This window comes from Nerophis ophidion, linkage group LG13 (genome assembly GCF_033978795.1).
Source record: "Nerophis ophidion isolate RoL-2023_Sa linkage group LG13, RoL_Noph_v1.0, whole genome shotgun sequence".
Classification (NCBI taxonomy): domain Eukaryota; kingdom Metazoa; phylum Chordata; class Actinopteri; order Syngnathiformes; family Syngnathidae; genus Nerophis; species Nerophis ophidion.
The window spans coordinates 54,925,403-54,944,143 of record NC_084623.1 but is presented as its reverse complement, the minus strand read 5'-3'; the positions used below and the strand labels follow the sequence as shown (position 1 = coordinate 54,944,143).

The window sequence follows — 18,741 nt, the reverse complement described above, 5'->3', positions numbered from 1 at the left end:
GTCGGAAGTATATTTGTCCGTAGTGTTTGCGTTCTAAAGTGTTCATCCATCACTTCAAGCAACATTTGGAAGTTTTACAATATAACTAAAACAATTCTTACTTACTAAAACGTCCCGTGTGTGATGTACGTAGTAGTGTTTTCATGCATATTTCTACGTGTTATCGTAGTGTGATCACGCTAGCTTAGCTCGCATTAGCCAAAATGCTAACATGTTTACCAGGGGTTTAAGTAAATTCACCAAAACATCACCGTGGAGTTATCGAGTCTGTTTAGGTGATTGAAGAGCTAGCTTCCGCAGATAGTGGGTCCATGACGATGACCTCTGTTTTGTTTGAGCAGCCGTTTTACTGCCCTGTTACGGACATTGTTTGGAAACAATTAAGGTATATAAATAAATGTTTGCTAAATATCTCTGTGTGAATAACTCATTTTGCAACTGGTGCGGCTAAAATATGGTAAAACAAATTAAATAATTTAGTGGGTGCGGCTTATTTGCCAGTGCGCTCTATAGTCCGGAAAATACTGGACTTCCTATTTTGTGTCCTAAGTATATTTGTCCGTAGTGTTTGTGTTCGAAAGTGTTCATCCATCACTTCAAGCAACATTTGGAAGTTTTACAATATAACTAAAACAATTCTTACTGACTAAAACGTCCCGAGTGTGATGTACGTAGTAGTGTTTTCATGCATATTTCTACGTGTTATCGTAATGTGATCACGCTAGCGTAGCTCGCATTAGCCAATATGCTAACACGTTTACCAGGGGTTTAAGTAAATTCACCAAAACATTACCGTCTGTTTAGGTGATTGAAGAGCTAGCTTCCGCAGATAGTGGGTCTGTGACGATGACTTCTGTTTTGTTTGAGCAGCCGTTTTACTGCCGTGTTACGGACATTGTTTGGAAACAATTAAGGTATATAAATAAATATTTCTGTGTGAATAACTCATTTTGCAACATATATAGTCCGGTGCGGTTAATATATGGTAAAACAAATTTAAAAAATTTAGTGGGTACGGCTTATTTGCCAGTGCGCTCTATAGTCCGGAAAATACTGCACTTCCTATTTTGTGTCGGAAGTATATTTGTCCGTAGTGTTTGCGTTCGAAAGTGTTCTTCATCCATCACTTCAAGCAACATTTGGAAGTTTTACAATATAACTAAAACAATTCTTACTTACTAAAACGTCCCGAGTGTGATGTACGTAGTAGTGTTTTCATGCATATTTCTATGTGTTATCGTAATGCGATCACGCTAGCGTAGCTCGAATTAGCCAATATGCTAACACGTTTAGCAGGGGTTTGAGTAAATTCACCAAAACATTACCGTCTGTTTAGGTGATTGAAGAGCTAGCTTCCGCAGCTAGTGGGTCCATGACGATGACCTCTGTTTTGTTTGAGCAGCCATTTTACTGCCCTGTTACGGACATTGTTTGGAAACAATTAAGGTATATAAATAAATATTTGCTAAATATTTTTGTGTGAATAACTCATTTTGCAACCTATATAGTCCGGTGCGGTTAATATATGGTAAAACAAATTTAAAAAAATTTAGTGGGTGCGGCTTATTTGCCAGTGCGCTCTATAGTCCGGAAAATACTACACTTCCTATTTTGTGTTGGAAGTATATTTGTCCGTAGCAACATTTGGAAGTTTTACAATATAACTAAAACAATTCTTACTGACTAAAACCCCCCGAGTGTGATGTACGTAGTAGTGTTTTCATGCATATTTCTACGTGTTATCGTAATGCGATCACGCTAGCGTAGCTCGCATTAGCCAAAATGCTAACACGTTTACCAGGGGTTTAAGTAAATTCACCAAAACATCACCGTGGAGTTATCGAGTCTGTTTAGGTGATTGAAGAGCTAGCTTCCGCAGCTAGTGGGTCCATGACGATGACCTCTGTTTTGTTTGAGCAGCCGTTTTACTGCCGTGTTACGGACATTGTATGGAAACAATTAAGGTATATAATTAAATATTTCTGTGTGAATAACTTATTTTGCAACCTATATAGTCCGGTGCGGTTAATATATGGTAAAACAAATTAAAAAAATTTAGTGGGTGCGGCTTATTTGCCAGTGCGCTCTATAGTCCGGAAAATACTGCACTTCCTATTTTGTGTCGGAAGCATATTTGTCCGTAGTGTTTGTGTTCGAAAGTGTTCTTCATCCATCACTTCAAGCAACATTTGGAAGTTTTACAATATAACTAAAACAATTCTTACTGACTAAAACGTCCCGTGTGTGATGTACGTAGTAGTGTTTTCATGCATATTTCTACGTGCCATCGTAATGTGATCACGCTAGCGTAGCTCGCATTAGCCAAAATGCTAACACGTTTACCAGGGGTTTAAGTAAATTCACCAAAACATCACCGTGGATTTATTGAGTCTGTTTAGGTGATTGAAGAGCTAGCTTCCGCAGATAGTGGGTCCATGACGATGACCTCTGTTTTGTTTGAGCAGCCGTTTTACTGCCGTGCTATGGACATTGTTTGGAAACAATTAAGGTATATAAATAAATATTTCTGTGTGAATAACTCATTTTGCAACATATATATATACATATTTCTACGTGTTATCGTAATGTGATCACGCTAGCGTCGCTCGCATTAGCCAATATGCTAACACTTTTACCAGGGGTTTAAACATCACCGTGGAGTTATTGAGTCTGTTTAGGTGATTGAAGAGCTAGCTTCCGCAGATAGTGGGTCCATGACGATGACCTCTGTTTTGTTTGAGCAGCCGTTTTACTGCCGTGTTACGGACATTGTTCGGAAACAATAAAAGGTATGTTAATAAGTACTCATGTGTAAATAACTAATGGAAACTTTTTTTTTCTAAAATTAATGGGTGTGGCTTGTAACCCAAATCTCTCGAAACTCGTGCTACACATCAAACGCTTAGTGATGTGTAAATTGATATGAATTATCCGTAACTAACACCGAGTTTTTTTTGATCGCACACACGTATCGTGATAACAAAATAGCCTTTCCGTGCCGACGCTAACCGATAAACTACGAACAATTTTACGAGATAATTCTGCATTATGTACGGATATACTGTATGTACGTGTTTATTTTTAGAGGGAATCTTGGAAGACAGGAGGCTTTGAAAGACAGGAAAGAATGGAGTTGGAGGACAAGGGTATGCATTATGGAACGATTTAAGCCAAGGGTGTTTAAAAAAAGACCGAAGCAACCGCAACGTTACGTCTCATGTTCGTGCGAACAGGGAAAATAGACCGTTTTATGATACCAAACCGATTCCTCAGTGCATATCAATATCACTGCAGTAACCCAATATCCATATTTGGCCTGTTAAGCTTTTCAATCTGACCCGCCGGACATTCCCAAATATAGTTTTTTAGATCTTTAAGATGGAAAGTGTAGCTGCCGTTATGATGTGCGGTCATGTTTTCTAATGAGCATTAATTCTATAACTGTACAAAGTATTTCAATGGCTGGTGTGGAGAGGCGGAGCCGAAGGGCGGCAAGGAGGCGGAGAATGCGGCGGAACGGAGAGGGAGCAACGCCGCTCCAATCAGGTCCGTAGCTCACACAACCAGCTCACGATCTACGTATCTCCTCGCAGAGTATAAAAGGGGGAGAAGGAGGAGAGAAGGAGTTGGAGAGCAGATGAAGAGCGATCAAAAAGCGACAGAGAGCGAGCCAGAGAGGAGGACGACAACGACCGAAAGAGCGGACCGTGAGCGATTAGTAAAAAGGAGCCGCTGCAAAGTGATCCGACCTGCACTAAAAACAAGCTTTATTTGAAAAAAAATCAAAGTCAAACCTGCTCAAAAACATGTCCTTCCTGGGTGGTCCACTGAACCCGAGCGAGGACAGGAAGCAACTGTCGTAGTTGGAATCTGCGCTATTGCATGATGTACTAGTTACTATGGTGATCTAATTAGTTACTATGGTGATCTAATTAGTTCCTATGGTAATCTAAGTCACAGCAGCTCAGACAAGGCACCAAGCAGCTGCAAACAGGTCCGCCGCTGCAATCAGGTCCGTAGCTCACACAACCAGCTCACAATCTACGTATCTCCTCGCAGAGTATAAAAGGGGGAGAAGGAGGAGGGATTGAGAGGAGAGAAGGAGTTCGAGAGCCTGCAGGGGCAGATGAAGAGCGATCAAAAAGCGACAGAGAGCGAGCCAGAGAGGACGACCACGACCGAAAGAGCGGACCGTGAGGGATCAGTAAAAAGGAGCCGCTGCAAAGCGATCCGACCTGCACTAAAAACAAGCTTTATTTGAAAAATTAAAAGTCAAACCTATTCAAAAACATGTCCTTCCTGGGTGGTCCACTGAACCCGAGCGAGGACAGCAAGCAACTGTCACAGTTGGAATCTGCTCTTTTGCACGATATACTAGGTACTATGGTGATCTAATTAGTTACTATGGTGATCTAATTAGTTACTATGGTAATTTGATTAGTTCCTAGGGTAATCTAAGTCACAGCAGCTCAGACGAGGCACCAAGCAGCTGCAATCAGGTCCGCCGCTGCAATCAGGTCCGTAGCTCACACAACCAGCTCACAATCTACGTATCTCCTCGCAGAGTATAAAAGGGGGAGAAAGAGGAGAGATCGAGAGGAGAGAAGGAGTTGGAGAGCAGATGAAGAGCGATCAAAAAGCGACAGAGAGCGAGCCAGAGAGGACGACGACGACGACGACCGAAAGAGCGGACCGTGAGGGATCAGTAAAAAGGAGCCGCTGCAAAGCGATCCTACCTGCACTAAAAATAAGCTTTATTTGAAAAAAAAATCAAAGTCAAACCTGCTCAAAAACATGTCCTTCCTGGGTGGTCCACTGAACCCCAGCGAGGACAGCAAGCAACTGTCACAGTTGGAATCTGCGCTTTTGCACGATATACTAGGTACTATGGTGATCTAATTAGTTACTATGGTCATCTAATTAGTAACTATGGTAATTTGATTAGTTCCTATGGTAATCTAAGTCACAGCAGCTCAGACAAGGCACCAAAAAGTGTGGGTGGGGAGCGTTTCCACAGAGTGTCATTCATATATTGTCAATATTCAGTGTTTTATCGTTCATAGAAAAATGTAAAATTCCATTCCGTTTTTTTAAGGCGGTCCGTCATAAAGTTTTTAGCATTCAATCTGACATTATTGTGAGGTTTTGTATTAGTGTTCCTAAAAATAGACACATTTTTTTTCTTAAAATTTGGGCCCAAGAGTCAAAATAATTGCCCAGGCCTGACTTAGAACTGTCACGTCTATGGGATCATGTTTTGTTTAGGTCGTGTTCGGTTTTGTTTTTTGGACGATCAGTTCGTATTTTTGCACTTCCTGGTTTGTTTTGTTACCATGGCAACTCATTAGTTTCACCTGTCATGTCACGCACCTGTTCAATCACCTGTATTATTTAAACCTGTAGTTGCCAGGTGGACAACATCTACTCCCTTCATGCCATGCCATGCCTGTTAACCACACTCTCCATAGTTTCCCTTCTGCCCATGCCACGTAAGCTTTTGTTTTTTTATGTCACAGTTATTGAGTCTTGTCTTTTGTCCATAGTCATGCCTTTGTGTTAGTTTTTGTTTTCATTGGTCAAGTTTGTTCTCCGCCCTTGTGTGCGCCTTTTATTCGCCTTTTGTTAGTTATAGTGTTGAAAATAAAGGATGTACTTACATTCACGTCTTGCTCGTGCCAACTTTCCTTTGCCTCGGAAAAAACAATCCAAACCCCATCATAGTCCACAGTTAGAACCAACACTGTGAGCTTTTTATTCCACCTACGGTCATTCAAAATCCTTAAAAGCACCGTCTTTCAAACATGCTCATTTTATTTAAAAAGTCGTTGACTCGGTTAAAAATATATATATTTTTTTATGAAATATTACTTGAGAACTGTAAGTTGGACACAAGTCGGTCGTTATTACCTTCAAATGAGCGTAAGTCTTAAACGATACAAAGTATTTCAATGGTCAGAATCTGCACTTTTGCATGATATTCTAGTTACTAGGGTAATATAATTAGTTACTATGGTAATATAATTAGTTACTATGGTAATCTAAGTCACAGCAGCTCAGACGAGGCACCAACCAGCGTGGGTGGGGAGCGTTTCCACCGAGTGTCAGCCTGTAATGACATTCATATTTTGTCAATATTCAGTGTTTTATCGTTCGTAGAAAAATGTTAAATTCCATTCCGTTTTTTTAAGGCGGTCCGTCATAACGTTTTTAGCATTCAATCCGACATTATTGTGAGGTTTAGTATTAGTGTTAACTTATATCTGTTACGTCTATGGGATCGTGTTTTTTTTTTGGTCATGTTCGGTTTTGTTTTTTGGACAATCAGTTCGCATTTTTGCAATTCCTGGTTTGTTTTGTTACCATAGCAACTCATTAGTTTCACCTGTCATGTCACGCACCTGTTCAATCACCTGTATTATTTAAACCTGTAGTTGCCAGGTGGTCAGCCTGGCGACTTTATCTCTACTCCCTTCATGCCATGCCATGTCTGTTAACGACAGTGTCCATAGTTTCCCTTCTGCCCATGCCACGTAAGCTTTTGGTTTTTTTATGTCGCAGTTATTGAGTCTTGTCTTTTGTCCGTAGTCATGCCTTTGTGCTAGTTTTTGATTTCAGTGGTCAAGTTTGTTCTCCGCCTTTGTGTGCGCCTTTTATTTGCCTTTTGTTAGTTATAGTGTTAAAAATAAAAGGATGTACTTACATTCACGTCTTGCTCGTGCCAACTTTCCTTTGCCTCGGAAAAACAATCCAAACCCCTTCATAGTCCACAGTTTGACAAGATCCAGCAGAACCAACACCGTGAGCTTTTTATCTATCAAGATTCCACCTGAGGTTATTTTAAAATCCTTAAAAGCATTGTCTCGGTACTGTGGTTCATCCTAAAACCAGACTGATGTCTTTGGAACATGCTATTTCTATTTAAAAAGTCGTTGACTCGGTTAAAAATGTACATATTTTTTAATGAAATGTTACTTAAGGACTGTAAGTTGGATACAGGTCAGTAGTTATTACTGTCTTGACGGGAATTTCGCAGCTTGCTGCGAGGATTGTTCTCCCAGGATGCAAACGGACTGTTCTGGACCAGGCGTGGAGGTAGGAACATATTTATTATTTAAGACTCAAGGATACAAAAACTCTGACAGAGTTAGTTTGTGAAGAACCCCAAGATGCAGAGTGAGGAAGGCATTTTGCAGGTAAACATGACTTAATATTTAAATACTAAAACAAGAACAAAACCATAAGGGTACAAACAAAAAGCGCGCACGAGGCGGATAAAAAACTTGGCTATGAACAAAAAAACTTGGAAGCAGGGAACAAAAGACAGTAAGCTACAAACCGCCTTTTTGTAAGGGGCGCTGGAAGCCGGCAGACCCGTCAGCGATCCTGTTCTGTCTCCCTGTAACGTTTGTTTGATTTTGAATGGGATTGTGCTGAAAATTGTCATTTTCCGGAAGGAACTCTCCTGACGGAATAAATAAAGTACTATCTAATCTAAATACAGCTTACCGCAACGCTCCATTGACACGACAAAACACGACAGGTAGCAATGAGAATAATCCAGCACGGACTGGATGGGAAGGCAGGTTAAAATAAGAGTGGGCTGATTGACACCAGGTGTGGCCAGGTGCCAATCAGCCACAGCTAAGGGGAAACAGCTCTCAGGGAGAAAAACAGGAAACAGACAAAATAAGAGCGCTGACAGGAAATAGTACACACACAGAGGAAACAAAGACAAATGCAGTGGAAAAAACTAAAACATAACCAAACTGATATTAAGTTCCCAAAACGAAGATGACAAACTATGTTTCGGATGTAGTTCTCTCTATCGATCATGCTGTTTGTCCACTTTTCACTATTTAAATCTCCTTAGTGCTCTTTTAGAACATTCCGTTCAAATGTGTTTTGTTTTGTTTTTCCATTCAGTCCTGCCTTCCGAGCCAAGCAAGTATTAGCAAAAGCTCGCTTTCATGTTTGTATTAAAAAGAAAGAAAGTGACAAATCAGCAACTTTCACAATGAAGCGTGGATTTCAAAGAATGTGGGTCAGTTCCTTTTTTCTTCAGGACAACAAAGGATTTTTACATTTTGAACTCCAAATAATGCAAATTCGGTTTTCCTTACAATTAAAAATAAACAACTATTTAAAAAAGCTCTCACAGTTACTTAAAAAAAATCAACAATCATGGTCACCTATTAAATTGTTAATGTTTTAGGATTTATTATTAAATGTTTAAATGAGTGATTTTGTGAATTTTTAAAGCCCTTTAAAACACTCACAGTTAAGGATTATATAAATAAATAAACTTTGATTATAGTGTCCTCTGCTCTATTTGATAGTCCAAGCAATCAAATTTTCGCCTGTTGATTATTCATAGAAAAAATTTTGTAATAAAAAATAACGGTTTAATAACTAATTCAGATTGACACTTCTTAATTGTGATTAATCACGATTAATCAGTAAAAGTAAGGATACAACGATAAACGGTATTGATAAAAACAAATAAAACCATTTTTATTAATTTAAATAATAATTAAATGCTAACATGAAAACAAGATCCATTAAGGTCTTTCCTTTTTGGCAAACGACATACTCCAGTCTAAATCTATATAAACACTTTGCTCTCTGAAAAATTAAGCTAGGAAAGTTCTATAAATCAAAAATAATGATTTAAAAAATAATTCATATTGACACTTCTTAATTGTGATGAATCCCTAAAAATAGGGATACAACAATATATTTTTTTAAACTGTTTTTACGACATTTTCTTTGGATTGTTTTTAAATCAAAGGCGATGGCTGTTTACGACCCCCATCCCTTTAGAAACAGCTGTTGCCATGTAATCAGGGGAAGTCCAAATACAAGTGGAGGCGTACAATCTTTCGTCAGAGCGTGGAACACTGCACAAGGGTAGAGGTGTACGAGTTTCTCCTCATGGAGCCAAATTTAATTGTGTCTCTGTTTGATTCTTTGCTTCTTGTCTTGTTTAATAGATGTTGTCATTGATTTGAACCTGACATTAACATATTTTCCCTTTTGGCAAACAACATATATGTATATAATGTAAACAAACATTTTTCTGTGTGTGCAATTAAGCTAGGGCCAGTTGATTGGCTCGATTAATTTGATTTAATCATGCATTAACTTTTTAGAGTTAACATTATTTATGTATGTACAAAATATTTATGTATTTTAATATTTGTTTACTTACTATACTTTCACAATATTATGTTGGACCCACTTGACGTCCATTGAATCCAGTCTTCCCTGGACACTCACACTATTATGTTAGATCCACTATGGACTGGACTCTCACTATTATGTTAGATCCGCTATGGACTGGACTCTCACACTATTATGTTAGATCCACTATGGACTGGTCTCTCACTATTACGTTAGATCCACTATGGACTGGTCTCTCACTATTATGTTAGATCCACTAAAGACTGGACTTTCACAATATTATGTTGGACCCACTCAACGTCCATTGAATCCGGTCTTCCCTGGACTCTCACACTATTATGTTAGATCCACTATGGACTGGACTCTGACTATTATGTTTGATCCACTATGGACTGGACTCTCACACTATTATGTTAGATCCACTATGGACTGGACTCTCACACTATTATGTTAGGTCCACTTTGGACTGGACTCTCACATTATTATGTTAGATCCACTATGGACTGGACTCTCACTATTATGTTAGATCCACTATGGACTGGACTCTCACACTATTATGTTAGATCCACTATGGACTAGACTCTCACACTATTATGTTAGATCCACTATGGACTGGACTCTCACAATATTATGTTAGACCCACTCGACGTTCATTGCATCCGGTTTCCCTTGGACTCTGACACTATTATGTTAGATCCACTATGGACTGGACTCTCACACTATTATGTTAGATCCACTATGGACTAGACTCTCACACTATTATGTTAGATCCACTATGGACTGGACTCTCACAATATTATGTTAGATCCACTATGGACTAGACTCTCACACTTTTATGTTAGATCCACTATGGACTGGACTCTCACACTATTATGTTAGATCCACTATGGACTGGACTTTCACAATATTATGTTAGACCCACTCGACGTTCATTGCATCCGGTTTCCCTTGGACTCTGACACTATTATGTTAGATCCACTATGGACTAGACTCTCACACTATTATGTTAGATCCACTATGGACTGGACTCTCACAATATTATGTTAGATCCACTATGGACTAGACTCTCACACTTTTATGTTAGATCCACTATGGACTAGACTCTCACACTATTATGTTAGATCCACTATGGACTGGACTCTCACACTGTTATGTTAGATCCACTATGGACTGGACTCTCACACTATTATGTTAGATCCACTATGGACTGGACTCTCACTATTATGTTAGATCCACTATGGACTGGACTCACACTATATTATGTTAGATCCACTATGGACTGGACTTTCACAATATTATGTTAGACCCACTCAACGTTCATTGCATCCGGTTTCCCTTGGACTCTCACACTATTATGTTAGATCCACTATGGACTGGACTCTCACACCATTATGTTAGATCCACTATGGACTGGACTCACACTATTATGTTGGATCCACTATGGACTGGACTCTCACACTATTAGGTTGGACCCACTATGGACTGGACTCTCACTATTATGTTAGACGCACTATGGACTGGACTCTCACTATTATGTTAGATCCACTATGGACTGGACTTTCACAACATTATGTTAGACCCACTCGACGTCCATTGCATCCAGCCTCCCCCAGGTCACCCACATTTACGGTCCTCTCCAAGGTTTCTCATAAGTCCTTCACATTGACGTCCCGCTGGGTTGTGAGTTTTTCCTTGCCCTTTTGTGGGCAACGCTGCGATGAAACAACTGGAAGAATGTGATGCATTAAATTGTATCGCATGCATCTTCTAAATAAACTGAAACTCTGGCATTCTTAAAGAGAATCCCCTTTCCAAGCACAACAAAAAGGGGTCCGAATTGATTGTTAGATTTGCTTACATTTTATTAAGGTTTACGGGAGCGAAGAGAGATCAGCCATTATCCCCTATTTACCAGACAAATCCGCTCAAATCCTGGAGCCCGGCCTGGTTTGTCATCCTCTCCTCCCCCTTTTGTCGATACGGCTTCCTCTCCAACATGCATCATCTTTCCTCTCCAGTCCTCCATTTAGTCCTCCGCCCCTCGGTTCTCCGCGGAGGTTTCCGAAGGAACAGCAGGGTCACGTTGCCGGGTAATTAACGAGCCCGATTTTAAAAACGGCGATGATGAAAACGGCAGCAAGACGCCAAGTAATGTGTGGGGGTTGGGTTAAAACTCGGACAGCCTCCGGCGATCCGCCGAGTTCAGCAGGCGTTCAAAGAGCGAGGCGGAAGGACGGACGGAGGGGATGAGAAGATGCCAAACGGACAAGGAGCGATGGAATAAGTCAAATGATGGTAGAACACACACGGAGAAGAGGATTGGCGAGGGGGTGTGGGGGGGGGGGGGACGGGACTGCGTCTTCTAAGCAGGACATGAAAGACGGGATCAGACTTGGACTTAGACATAGACTTCCTTTTTTTGCCATTCAAATTTGAACTGTGCAGTGCAGATAAGAACAAAATTCCGTTACGTTCGCTCCTGGTAGTGCAGGATAAAAAAATCAATAAGGTGCAGATGTAAATAAATAGATTATTGTCAATATATATATATATATATATATATATATAAACCCCGTTTCCATATGAGTTGGGAAATTACATTACGCCTGTACTGGCTCACCAGCACAGGCTTCCTGTGCACTTAAGATGTGACTTTAAGGTTTTACTACTTACGTATAAAATACTACACGGTCTAGCTCCATCCTATCTTGCCGATTGTATTGTACCATATGTCCCGGCAAGAAATCTGCGTTCAAAGGACTCCGGCTTGTTAGTGATTCCCAAAGCCCCAAAAAAAGTCTGCGGGCTATAGAGCGTTTTCCGTTCGGGCTCCAGTACTCTGGAATGCCCTCCCGGTAACAGTTCGAGATGCCACCTCAGTAGAAGCATTTAAGTCTCACCTTAAAACTCATTTGTATACTCTAGCCTTTAAATAGACTCCCTTTTTAGACCAGTTGATCTGCCGTTTCTTTTCTTTCTCTCCTATGTCCCACTCTCCCTTGTGGAGGGGGTCCGGTCCGATCCGGTGGCCATGTACTGCTTGCCTGTGTATCGGCTGGGGACATCTCTGCGCTGCTGATCCGCCTCCGCTTGGGATGGTTTCCTGCTGGCTCCGCTGTGAACGGGACTCTCGCTGCTGTGTTGGATCCGCTTTGGACTGGACTCTCACGACTGTGTTGGATCCATTGTGGATTGAACTTTCACAGTATCATGTTAGACCCGCTCGACATCCATTGCTTTCCTCCTCTCCAAGGTTCTCATAGTCATCATTGTCACCGACGTCCCACTGGGTGTGAGTTTTCCTTGCCCTTATGTGGGCCTACCGAGGATGTCGTAGTGGTTTGTGCAGCCCTTTGAGACACCAGTGATTTAGGGCTATATAAGTAAACATTGATTGATTGATTGATTGATTGAAAATTGTGTTAGATGTAAATATAAACAGAATACAATGATTTGCCACTCCTTTTCAACCCATATTCAGTTGAATGCACTACAAAGACAAGCTATTTGATGTTCAAACTCGTAAACTTTATTTTTTATTGCAAATAATAATTAACTTAGAATTTCCTGGCTGCAACACGTGCCAAAGTAGTTGGGAAAGGGCATGTTCACCACCGTGTTCCATCACCTTTTCTTTAAACACTCAATAAGTGTTGAGTTTATTGAGTGGGATGTTCCAAATAAGTGTTTGATGAGCATTCCTTAACTTTATCCGTCTTTATTGCCACCTTTCCCAACTTCTTTGTCACGTGTTGCTGGCATCAAATTCTAAAGTAAATTATTATTTGCAAAACAATTTTTAAATGGTTTGGACGGACAGCCGCCTTATTTTGTCCATTCTTAACATGTACAAGACACATAAGAACTGAAATCACATTTTCGGCACAGTCCCCGCTAAGAGCAGACAAACGTTACGGGCGGGGGTAGACGGGACCGCCAAGGGATCAGCCACTTACGGCGCTCCTTAAAAAGGTAAGAAAAAGGTGACGATGGGAGAGGAGAAAGAGTAAAAAAATAAATATATCAGTCTAAGGCTAGACCCTCAGGAGGGGTTCAGACTGAGTCCAAGGAAAAAAACCTCACATAGCATGGCACACATAAACCTGGTACATGTAATCACACCAACTTGCAACAGAGGAGGGGGAGGGGGGGGGGGGGGTGTCTGGAGGCCGGCTGCCGCTAAAAGCGCTACTCAGACATCCACAACCCCGGAGGAATTAAGCGGTGGGGAAGGCGTTGATTTGGGGGTGGCGGGGGAGTGGGGGGGGGGGGGGGCACACAGTAACGGGGAGGACATGCAAACTCCACACAGAAAGATCCCGAGCCTGGGATTTGTCAGGCTTGTCCCCTGACAGTTTTGTTTTGTTTTAGTTTTTCCTCTGTGTGAAGTGAAGCGAATTATATTTATATAGCGCTTTTTTCTCTAGTGACTCAAAGCGCTTTACATAGTGAAACCCAATATCTATTTTTTTACATTTAAACCAGTGTGGGTGGCACTGGGAGCAGGTGGGTAAAGTGTCTTGCCCAAGGACACAACGGCAGTGACTCGGATGGCGGAAGCGGGGATCGAACCTGCAACTCTCATTAAGCTGGCACGGCTGCTGAACCAACCGAGCTATACCGCCCCGTGTATGTGTTTGTTTCCCGTCAATGCTTTTATTTTGGTCATTTCCTGCTTTTCTCCCTGAGCGCTGTTCGCCCTCAGCTGCGGATGTGTGTCACCTGGCCACACCTGGTGTCAATCAGCCCGCTCTTATTTAAACCTGCTTGGTCCTCCAGTCAGTGCTGGGTTATTTTCCTTACCTCTTGTCACCACTACCTGTCAATGTCATTATTGCTTAGCGTTGTAGTTGTGTCTACTTCTGTTCACTCTGTTCATGCCATAGTTCCTTCGTGTCAAAGTAAGTGTTTTTGTTCATAGCCTTTTGTTTGTACCCTTTTGTTTGGTTTTGTTTTAGTGTTAAATTAAATCATGTTTACCTGCACAACGCCGTCTTTTCTGCATCTTGGGGTTCGTCACAAACTCAATGACACAGGATTGAACCCAAGACTGCCACGGACCTCCGTATTGCGAGGCAGACGCACTAACCCCTCCTCCACCGTGCTACCCCCTGGGTGGATTAATACTACCAAACAGCTCCGAGAACCGCTTATCGTCCCCCAACACGCCTGTTCTGATGTAGCTCGTTTTAATTAACGTGATCAAATTGGGCGACGGGAGGCGGGTGGATTTCACGGAAGACGGCGCTCGGCGGCGAGCGACCGTGCCCGATCCCACCGCTGTGAAGTAAGCCCCCCCCTGCGGTGTTGTCCGTACAAAGTGTTGGTCCAACAGATGAGGACATCACTTAATGATCATTCTTCATGCCATTTTTACACACTTAATGCAAGTCGGTAATTGTGGGGACCTCCAATACGCCCAGCTACTTTCTGTTGGGATTTGCGCTTTTTCCACCCATTTTGGATTATTACACAGCCCTCAACTCTATTTGTGTTTAGATTTCAGCGAAACAAGATTACTCCGAGGGTTGAAAATAGTAATATAGAGTATGGTTACATGCAATATGCATCAGCATTATTTCTGGCAGCTGTCATTCGCCCTCACATGCAATTTGAACAAGCTTTCTGGTAATTCTCGGAGTGAGAAAAATGTGTGAGGTGCAAATACGGCTAATGTTCCTCAGATGGGATAGGAAGGATAATAGCTGCTATTTCAAACACTGAAAGAAATGATCGCCGACTGTGACCGACTTACTGCCAATGCAAAACCCCCAAAACCAGTTAAGTCCGCAGGTTGTGTAAATGGTGAATAAAAACTAAATACGATGATTAGTAAATCCTTTTCAACCTGTGTTCAATTAAAACAGCTCTAATTCGTGCACAATTTAGTAACCAATTACAAAAAGATATTTATCATTTTAGTGTGCTGCCTTGAACAGCAATATTTTAATGTTTTTTTGGGGGGGGGTTTTCAGTTCAGTTTCTTTCGAACATGCATACAATACAATGTTATGCATCCCACAGTTCTAGTCGTTTCATTACAGCATGTCTGAAAAGGAGTAGGAAGAAGCAGAGTTGATTTAATCCTACCCCTTTTCATACCATACCAATTGTATCCAATTCCATTGTTCTCTGTAACAGAACAATGAACAAATAAATAATGAATAAATAATGTACCACAGTAAACATACAAATATTAAATACATAAATAATCTTTGTCTCAAAAAAAAAAGGGGGGGCGGAGAAAGGGTTCAAGATGTTCTTTTTAATTCTTGCTGATCCGCCTCCGCTTGGGATGGTTTCCTGTTGGCTCCACTTTGGAAGGGACTCTCGCTACTATATTAGATCCACTTTGGACTGGACTCTCACGGTTATGTTGGATCCACTATGGATTGGACTTTCGGTCCCCTGGGGAGGGGGGGGGGGGGGTCCACATATGCGGTCCTCGCCAAGGTTTCTCCTAGTCATCATTGTCACTGTCACCGACGTCCCACTGGGGTGAGTTTTCCTTGCCCTTATGTGGGCTCTACCGAGCATGTCGTTGTGGTTTGTGCAGCCCTTTGAGACACTGGTGATTTAGGGCTGTATAAATAAACATTGATTGATTGATTGATTGAAATGGACCGCAAAGACAAGATACTTAACGTTGGAGCTGAAAAACGTTGTCAGTCTTAAAGGGGAACATTATCACAATTTCAAAAGGGTTAAAAACAATAAAAATCAGTTCCCAGTAGCTTTTTTTATTTTTCGAAGTTTTTTTCAAAATTTTACACCTCCCGGAATATCCCTAAAAAAAAGCTTTAAAGTTCTTGATTTTCGCTATTTGCGATGTGACTGTCCATTTCCCCGCGACGTCGTACAAAAGTTCAAAAACCAGCATCTGTGATGGTATGGGGGTGCATTAGTGCCCAAGGCATGGGTAACTTACACATCTGTGAAGGCACCATTAATGCTGAAAGGTACATACAGGTTTTGGAACAACATATGCTTCCATCTAAGCACCGTCTTAGTCATGGACGCCCCTGCTTATTTCAGCAAGACAATGCCAAGCCACATTCAGCAGGTGTTACAACAACGTGGCTTCGTAAAAAAAAAGAGTGCGGGTACTTTCCTGGCCCGCCTGCAGTCCAGACCTGTCTTCCATGGAAAATGTGTGGCGCATTATGAAGCGTAAAATACGACAGCGGAGACCCCGGACTGTTGAAGGACTGAAGCTCTACATAAAACAAGAATGGGAAAGAATTCCACTTTCAAAGCTTCAACAATTAGTTTCCTCAGTTCCCAAACGTTTATTGAGTGTTGTTAAAAGAAAAGGTGATGTAACACAATGGTGAACATGCCCTTTCCCAACTACTTTGAAATTCTAATTATTATTTGCAAAAAAAATAAAATCAAGTTTATGAGTTTGAACATAGAAAAATCTTGACTTTGTTGTGCATTCAATTGAATGTGGCTTGAAAAGGATTTGCAAAACATTGTATTCCGTTTATATTTACATCTAACAACGTTTCCCAACTCATATGGAAACGGGGTTTGTACATAAACGTGTTTTAAACTCGGATTAAGTTTGATTTCCTAGCGAGAGCCCTGATTATTTTAAGGGGGAACATTATCACAATTTCAAAAGGGTTAAAAACAATAAAAAATCAGTTCCCAGTGGCTTGTTGTATTTTTTGAAGTTTTTTTTTCCAAATTTTACCGGTCCCGGAATATCCCTAAATAAAGCTTTAAAGTGCCTTATTTTCGCTATCTTCGAAACCACTATCCATTTCCCTGTGACGTCACACAGTGCTGCCAATACAAACAAACATGGCGGTTACCACAGCAAGATATAGCGACATTAGCTCGGATTCAGACTCGGATTTCAGCGGCTTGAGCGATTCAACAAATTACGCATGTATTGAAACAGATGGTCGGAGTATGAAAGTATTGAAGAAGAAACTGAAGCTATTGAGCGAATAGCTATTGAAGCTATTCCGCCATAGCATGGGTGTACCTAATGAAGTGGCCCATAGCATGGCTGCCTTATTAGCATCGCCGGTAAAATGTGCCGACCAAACGATCAGGACTTTCGCATCTTGGGACACTGGAGCAACTTAAATCCGTCGATTGGTAAGTGTTTGTTTCGCATTAAATGTGGGTATCTAGTTTCAAATGTACATACAGCTAGCGTAAATAGCATGTTAGCATCGATTAGCGTAGCATGTTAGCATCGATTAGCTGCTACCAAATATTTCTGATTAGCACATAAGTCAACATCAACAAAACTCACCTTTGTGATTTAGTTGACTTTATTGTTGCAAATGCATCTGCAGGTTATCCATACATCTCTGTGCCATGTCTGTCTTAGCATCGTCGGTCAAATGTGGAGACACTCTGGTACATTCAATGGGGGTCTGGCGGCAGATTTCTTGCCAGTGGTGCAACTTGAATCCCTCCCTGTTAGTGTTGTTACACCCACCAGGCATGATGTCTCCAAGGTTCCAAAAAATAGTCGAAAAAACGGAAAAATAACAGATCTGAGTCCCGGTGTTTGTAATGTGTTGAAAATGAAAATGGTGGGTGTATTACCTCGGTGACGTCACGTTCTGACGTCATTGCTCCAGACCGATAAACAGAAAGGCGTTTAATTCGCCAAAATTCACCCATTTAGAGTTCGGAAATCGGTTAAAAAAATACATGTTCTTTTTTCTGCACCATCAAGGTATATATTGACGCTTGCATAGGGTTGGTGATAATGTTCCCCTTTAAGCGCATTTGGAATGTGATGCCTGCAAAGGGGTTCAAAAAAGCTGGCACAAGTGGCAAAAAAGACTGAAGAAGTGGAGGATTGCTCATCAAACACTTATTTGGAACATCCCACAGGTGAACGGGCTCATTGGGAACAGGTGGGTGCCCGTGATTGGGTGTAAAAGCAGCTTCCGTGAAATGCTCAGTCATTCCCAAACAAGGTCACCGCTTTGTGAAACAAATGCTCGAGCAAATCCTCCAACCGTTTAAGAGCAACATTTCTCAACGAGCTGTGGCAAGGAATTTAGGGATTTCATCATCAAAAGGTTCAGCGAATCTGGAGAAATCAATGCAAGCCCAAACAAAAAAACCTGACCTAGAATCCCTCAGGCGGTACTCGCATCAAATAGCGACATCAGTGTGTAAAGGATATCACCGCATGGGCTCAGGAACACTTCAGAAAACCACTTTCAGTAACTACAGTCGGTCGCTACATCTGTAAGTGCAAGATAAAACTCTACTATGCAAAGCAAAACTTATTTATCAACAACACCCAGAACTGGAGCCAAGTTCATCTAAGATGGACTGATGCGAAGCGGAAAAGAGTCCTGTGGTCAAATGAGTCAACATTTTAAAATTGTTTTCGGAAATTTGGGACGTTGAAAGAGGAAAATATTAATCCGGATTGTTCTTGGCACAAAGTTCAAAAGCCAGCATCTGTGATGGTACGGGGGTGTATTAGTGCCCAAGGCATGTGTAACTTACACATCTGTGAAGGCACCATTAAGGCTGAAAGGTACATACAGGTTTTGGAGCAACATATGTTGCCAT

The 18,741-nt window shown here is 41.3% G+C and overlaps 1 protein-coding gene across 4 annotated transcripts in view; it reads right to left on the bottom strand.

The window, feature by feature from the left end:
• The window catches only part of zgc:172282 (leucine-rich repeat and fibronectin type III domain-containing protein 1-like protein), a 473,431-nt gene that overhangs the window by 151,925 nt on the left and 302,765 nt on the right, over nt 1–18,741 (bottom strand). The gene's annotated exons all lie outside the window — the stretch shown is intronic.